The sequence below is a fragment of the Gossypium hirsutum genome, chromosome A03 (assembly GCF_007990345.1).
Source record: "Gossypium hirsutum isolate 1008001.06 chromosome A03, Gossypium_hirsutum_v2.1, whole genome shotgun sequence".
Taxonomy (NCBI): domain Eukaryota; kingdom Viridiplantae; phylum Streptophyta; class Magnoliopsida; order Malvales; family Malvaceae; genus Gossypium; species Gossypium hirsutum.
Window position 1 is genome coordinate 36,944,869 of NC_053426.1, and position 6,591 is coordinate 36,951,459.

Genomic DNA, 6,591 nt, shown 5'->3' on the forward strand with positions numbered 1-6,591 from the left:
AACAACCTAGTGAAAATCTTTTGAAATGCATTCTGATTTGCTTCATCTCAAATTTTCACATATTTTCAGTATGATTGCAGTAGCAAAGACATGTGCTGCAAAAAATTCATTATAGCTATATGATCTGACTGTGTTAGCGGAGGAGTAGAAGACTGATCCAGTGTAAAATTAGGTACTATGTCATCCTGAGGGACTTCTGTAGGGTTCACTAGAGATGGTTTTCGATGGTTTCTTCTGCTCTGTAATCATCAGCTATGTCTCTCTCTATCAAGCTGAATTATAGGTACCTTTCTAATATTGTCACCTACGACCCTTGTAATATCATAAGCAAAAATTTTATTTTTGCTATAATATTCTTTACTAATTCTGTAACTGCCCGTTTTCAGTGCTGTCAGACACAATGGTTGTAGGACCATAATTTTGACGAGTGAGTTATTATTTTAATATTTATTTAATGTCTACAAGATTATTTTAAGGTCGTTAATAAATTTTGAAGTTTAAATGGTTAATTACGTAAAAAGGCCTAAATTATAAAAAAAGGTGTAAAAGTTGAATTCTATTAGTTAAAGAGGTCAAATGGCTATGAAATCTTAAACTAATAGTCTAAGATATTAATTATACCATCCAAAGAGTTAGTGGACAAATATGGATAAGGTTTACTTGAAATATTTTAAACTAAGTAAATGCTATTATCTTCCCCATTAACAAGGGTAAAATAGTAAATTAGTAAATAAACCTAAAATAAACTAAGTAAATGCTATTATCTTCCCCATTTCTTTCTTGTTTTGGCCGAATTCACCATTGCTGAAGGAGAGAGAGCTTTGGTTTGAGTTTCTTCTTGCATTGTATGATTTTATGCGTCGTTTTTAATGATTTTTATGCTTTTCAATTCGTTTTAGCTTAATCTAGTTAGCCCAGTGTTAAATTGTAAAATTGTTAAAGGTTAAGGGACTTGCCATGGTTTTTTTTTCATAGGTTTTAAAGTTATTTGATAGATTATTAATCTTGGTTGTAAAATAAACATGTTTTGTTAAGTGATTTTTGATGAAATTGCATTTAGGGATTTATTTGTGAAAATAGTAAAATTTCATGGTCAAATTATGAAATAATGATTTAAGTTGGTCAGTAGGAGTCCCTAAGAAATTTAGCTAGCATTTATAGAGGATTAAAATGGTTAAATTTCAATTTATGAGCTTAAGGACTAAATTGTGAAAAGTTAAAATGTTAGGGGTAATTTCATAATTTTACATAAATATGAATTATGGATTAAATTGAATACTAGAAGTACTTAATTGAATGAAATTATCTATTTAGATCAAGAGAAACAACAATTGGACTTAAATCGAGGAAAGGCTAAACCTTCATATTAGTGTTTAACTCTACTTCTATGACCAAAGTTATCAAGGTAAGTTCGTATGAATTATGATCGTATTAACGTTAGCTAAATTGATTATTATCTATGTTGCGTTAATATAAACAGACTTGAAATTGTACATGTAATGATGTATGAATATTTTACATATAACAAATCTCATTTGAGCCTTAATAATTCTTAGGATATGAATGACATATCATTAGGGATTGATGTGATCATGGTCCAAGATCCAACTAAGGCTACCGAAGAACCGATAGAGCTACCAACGGGGCCGATTACTTGTGCTCGAGCTAAGAGGTTCAAGGAAGTTGTTGTGGCCTTATTGATTGAATTTGGGGTGAAGTCATTGCGGGGTTCATTGATCAATCATGGACATGCACTCCATGAGTGCCATGCAATTTGTTTCGAGCTCAACTTTAGGTTTTTTCAGCTGGTGAATTTATTTGCTGGAATAAAGAATTAAATTCGGTTCTAGTTATTTAGTTAAATTAGTTAAAGTCTTTAATTATGTCATAATCTGAACATCATTAATATGAGCTTTAATTATGTCATAATATGAACATATTTAATAAGGGTTTTTTAATTATGTCATAGTTTAGGACATCTTAAATATATGTTTTAAATATGTCCTAGTTTAGACGTCTTTAATACATGTCTTTAGTTTAGACAAATTAAATTGTGTTTAAGCTAAGTTGTGTCTTATAGGGTGTTTCAAGGGACAACATTTAAGGAAGGGAACATGCATTTGGATGTATATGCATAGGGTAGCTGCTGGTTGCTCTCTTCCAAGCAACCTTTCGTGGAATGCAATGGACATAAGTGTTTTCACATTAGTCCAATCAGCTGGTTACTAAGTTCACACCAAGTGACCATCCATTTTGGCTTTTCACACTTGAAGGCTATTTGTGTGCTCTAAGAAGCATTAAAAGTAAGAATGCACATTCGACTTCCCTAGAAGGCATCAGCCCATGTTCACACATTCAAAAAAACTGATCAGCTACTTGAACAATCAGCTCAAATTAAAGTCTACACATTTTGGCGGTTTGGGGAGTGAAATTGACATGGCTGTTGGCATCATCTATGCCTAGGAGAATTCAAGAGCCTTTTTGGATAGTTCAATGGCCATTCATCTCAATTTAACTGATTTAAATTAGTTTATTCGACTGGACCTTTGTACAACCTATGTAACATCCCGAAATAGGGCCTAAACGGAATAGTGGTTGTGAAACCACGAATTTGATGTCAAAAAAATTCATTCTGATTAAGTTTTAAGGTTTATTCATTGATTGAATAATTGTGTGAAAATTTCATGAAGAAATTTTATGTATAAGTGCCTAATTTGATAATTAGGACTAAATTATAAAATTAGAAAAATATGTGTTCTAGATAATAAAGGGGATTTAATTGAAATGGGTTCTTAAAGTGGAGGTCCTTATTCAGTAATTAGATCATTATATTTAAGTTTGGACAAAAATGGGCAAGAATAGGACAAATTTGAAAGAAAAGCCTTTAAGGGCATTTTGATCATTTAATAATTAAAAGAATTAAAAAGGGAAAATAAAGCCAAAATTGGTCCATCTTCTTCATGGAGGCCGAATATAGCATGGGGGAAGCCATGGTTAGGATTTCCAAGCTTTCCAAGTTCAATAGTAAGTCTGTTCTAGCCTCGTTTTTAATGTTCTTTACGTTTTTTGAGTCCCGGTAACTTGATTTAGCTTATTCTAGCAATAATTCATGCTAGGGTTCATATTTGGAAAAATACCCATAGGTTAAATGTGTTTGTTTTGATGTTTTATGGTAGAATATGAAGCTTGAAATTATGTTAAACAACTTTTGCTAAGCGATTTTAAGTGAAAACGAGTAAAACAACATAATCGGTAAAAATACCTAATGTTCATAAGTACATGACAGAGTGGGAATTTGATGTTGCCATAGAAGGGAAAAATGTCCAGCGTGTCATAAAACTTAAGAAAAATGGATAAATTTAATTTCTGAGCCTAGGGGCAAAATCATAATTCTGCAAAGGTTTAGGGTCAAAATTATAATTTTTCAAAAGTTTGATTTAGGGAATGTTTTGAACAGTAAATTAATTAAATAAGTGAAATATGATGTTTTAGATCCCGAAAAGTGAGATTTGGACCTAGAACGGGAGAAAAACTGAAAATCAGGAAAGTTGGTAAAATGGTCATTTTGGTATCGAGGTAAGTTCATATGTTTAATAAGCATTTAATTATGCATATTGGAATGATAAATTGATATTTTGGCCATAAATACTTTAATATTGAGTTTTAGATATAATGATTAATTTTCGATAATAATTCAATATTGGAAAGAGAACTTGTAAAATTTATATGCAAGACCATATTTTGTATTATGGCTTTGTATGATAACAAGAAAGTGTTGACTAGTATAGTTTGATGAGAATAAGTTAAGTTGATGATATGATGAGATTGAGAATGTAAGTATGTAAGTTGAGTAGAATTTTATTATTATGCAATTATTGTTATTAGCATTGTTATTATTAAGTTATGCGACTAACCTTGAGAATTTAAGCAAGTATGTTTCGGCTATGACTTGACAAGGCATTGATATCTCAAAGTCCATGGTTGTACTATGGAAATTAAGGAAGAATTGACGAAAAATTCCACATTCATAACACGGCATTTAAGGAGGAATTGACGGTTAAGGATACCATGTAAGACCATGTCAAGACATGGCATTGGTAAGGCAAGGATCTCGTGTAAGACCATGTCAAGACATGGCATCGGCATTGATTAAGGACTCCATGTAAGACCACATCAAGATGTGGAATTGGACTATGACAGGATACCATGTAAGACCATGTTTGGAACATGGCATTTGGTAAGATAAGGATATCATGTAAGACCATGCCAAGGCATGGCATTGATAAGTTCTATAAGGCAAGGAAATCATGTAAGACCATGTCAAGGCATGGCATTGATGAGTTACTATAAGGCAAAGGTCCCATGTAAGACCATACCAAGGCATGGCATTGGTGAGTTCATAAGGGAAGGATACCACGTAAGACCATGTCAAGACATGGCAATGGTAAGTTCAAAAAGGAAAAGGTTCCTGAGTAATCCAAAGAGTAAGTTAAAGAAACGATAAGGTGAGAACATGAAGAAAGAGTACATGTATGTATTTAAGGATTATTTAATATTGAGATTGTAAGTAATTGAGATTATCAAGTATTAAGTAAGTGATGAGTTTTCAGTTATGCTTATGACACTTTATGACATGATTGGCAATATGCCTATATTATGAAAGAGCACTCATGTGCTAAGTGAGATGTTGCAGGTATGTAAGCAAGCTATTAAGTAAGGTGCCTTTTTTATTCTGAGCCTTTGGTAAGGTTATCGATGAGTAAGATGGGAAAGTAAGAACTAAACATTATTTAAGCAAATTATGACAGCATAGTAGTAAGCTAAATTGATTGCTAATGCTTATTATTTTACATGTGAACTTACTAAGCTTTCTAAGCTTACTTCTTTCACTTTCCCATGTTTCAGAGTACTTAAAAGCAAGCTTGCGTTGGAGGTTGTCGGAGATCACTTCACACTATCGACTATCAAGTTACCAAATGGGTATCTTCGTTTACAAACGTTCTAGTTTATGGCATGTATAGGGACTTAGCCATACTTTTTTTTTTCTGAAGGGCTTGCGGTTCATTATACCAAATTCAGTGAACTATTAAAGATATTGAGAGAGTACCAAATGCTAACATTGACGAAGGTTACCGACTTTCAGTGGACGCGGAGCTAACGAGTTCAGTCGAACAACATAACGAGTCTAAGGTTACAGAAGTGTTCGCTAACTTTGATAGGTATAGCATTGCAAGCAAATAGAGCAGAGAGCTTACCGTTTGTTTCTATTAGAGTCGCGAGCTTGTTGTAGTTGGTCCTAAAGTAAAGGGAGAACCTTGCTGCTTACTTGCTATATCCCCGCGTTCTTGCACGGCTCGGCTCGTTCTTCGACCCCTGCTTCTCCCTTCCCCCTCTCCCCATTCTTACTGTCCAAAACAGGTCGTATGGAGTATAGCCAAGTGGTAAGGCATCCGTTTTTTGTACTGGCATGCAAAGGTTCGAATCCTTTTACTCTAGATTATGAACACCCGATCGAATCTGTGAAGAACGAGCTGACGACTAAAGGGGAAGTAGCTAGTCCCGATAAAGCCCCCAGATGGCGTATTTTTTTGAAACGATGCCCTCGGTAACGTGACATAAGGACTCCTTATTAATTTGAATTTTATTGAAATTTCTTAAACTGAAATTAAAACTAAACTAATTGAAGCGAAATCGACTGAAGGATTGTACTACAAATATTAATGAGATGAATTGGATCAGTATCCATACTTTATTTTTTTGTATTGTATATAATGTATACAAAAAATAGAAATAAAAATATTTATAAAAATATATAAAAATAATATAAAAATATAAAAATATATAAAATATTTAGAATATATATAATAAAATAGATATAATATATAAATAAATTGAATATAATATTAAATATATAAATAAATTAAACCAAAAGAGTTTCCTTTTTTTTCTTGATTTATTCTGCAAAGATCTAACTCCTCAAATTGATCCCTAATTGGAAGTTTCAACGAGATAATAAATAGATTGTTGACCTTTGGAAAGAATTGGAAAGAAAAAGGGAAAAAGCTTTTTCACTGTTTGTTCTTTGATTTAAAAAAAATTCTAAATTATGCAAAAAAAGGAAAAAAGCAAACAAATAGGGAAAGCCAGCTATCGAAATCGAACCAATGACCATCGCATTACAAATGCGATACTCTAACCTCTGAGCTAAGCGGGCTCAAATAATTTAGAATAAAGCCCCTTTTCCCTAATCTCGATCCCCTTGAAAAGAGAGTGAAGTAGCGGCTCCGCTCCCTCCTATTACTGGGGTGCAGTCGAAGCTATGGCACCAGACAGTCAAAGAGATTCCTTCCCAAACCACTCGTGTAGTCTTCTTCCTACCTCCCAATTAGACCCTATCTCGCTTTCCAAGACTCATTTGAATGAGGCGCCGCCGCTACTAAATGCAACTCTCATTTTAACATTCTTTCTTCTCTATTGGAATTCCTTCTCTATCTGCCTAGAGAAACTCTCTTTCCCTACAAGGCACTAGAAGGTCGACCCCACTTTTCACACTACGTTGACTTGACTCCTGAGCCCAGCCATTCCCCGCCA

The 6,591-nt window shown here is 33.4% G+C and overlaps 1 non-coding gene across 1 annotated transcript; it reads right to left on the reverse strand.

Moving 5' to 3' along the window:
• Window positions 1-6,141: 6,141 nt before the first annotated feature.
• On the reverse strand, window positions 6,142-6,214 carry TRNAT-UGU (transfer RNA threonine (anticodon UGU)). Its single transcript has one exon. It is a non-coding gene; the product is annotated as a tRNA-Thr (tRNA).
• Window positions 6,215-6,591: the final 377 nt, after the last annotated feature.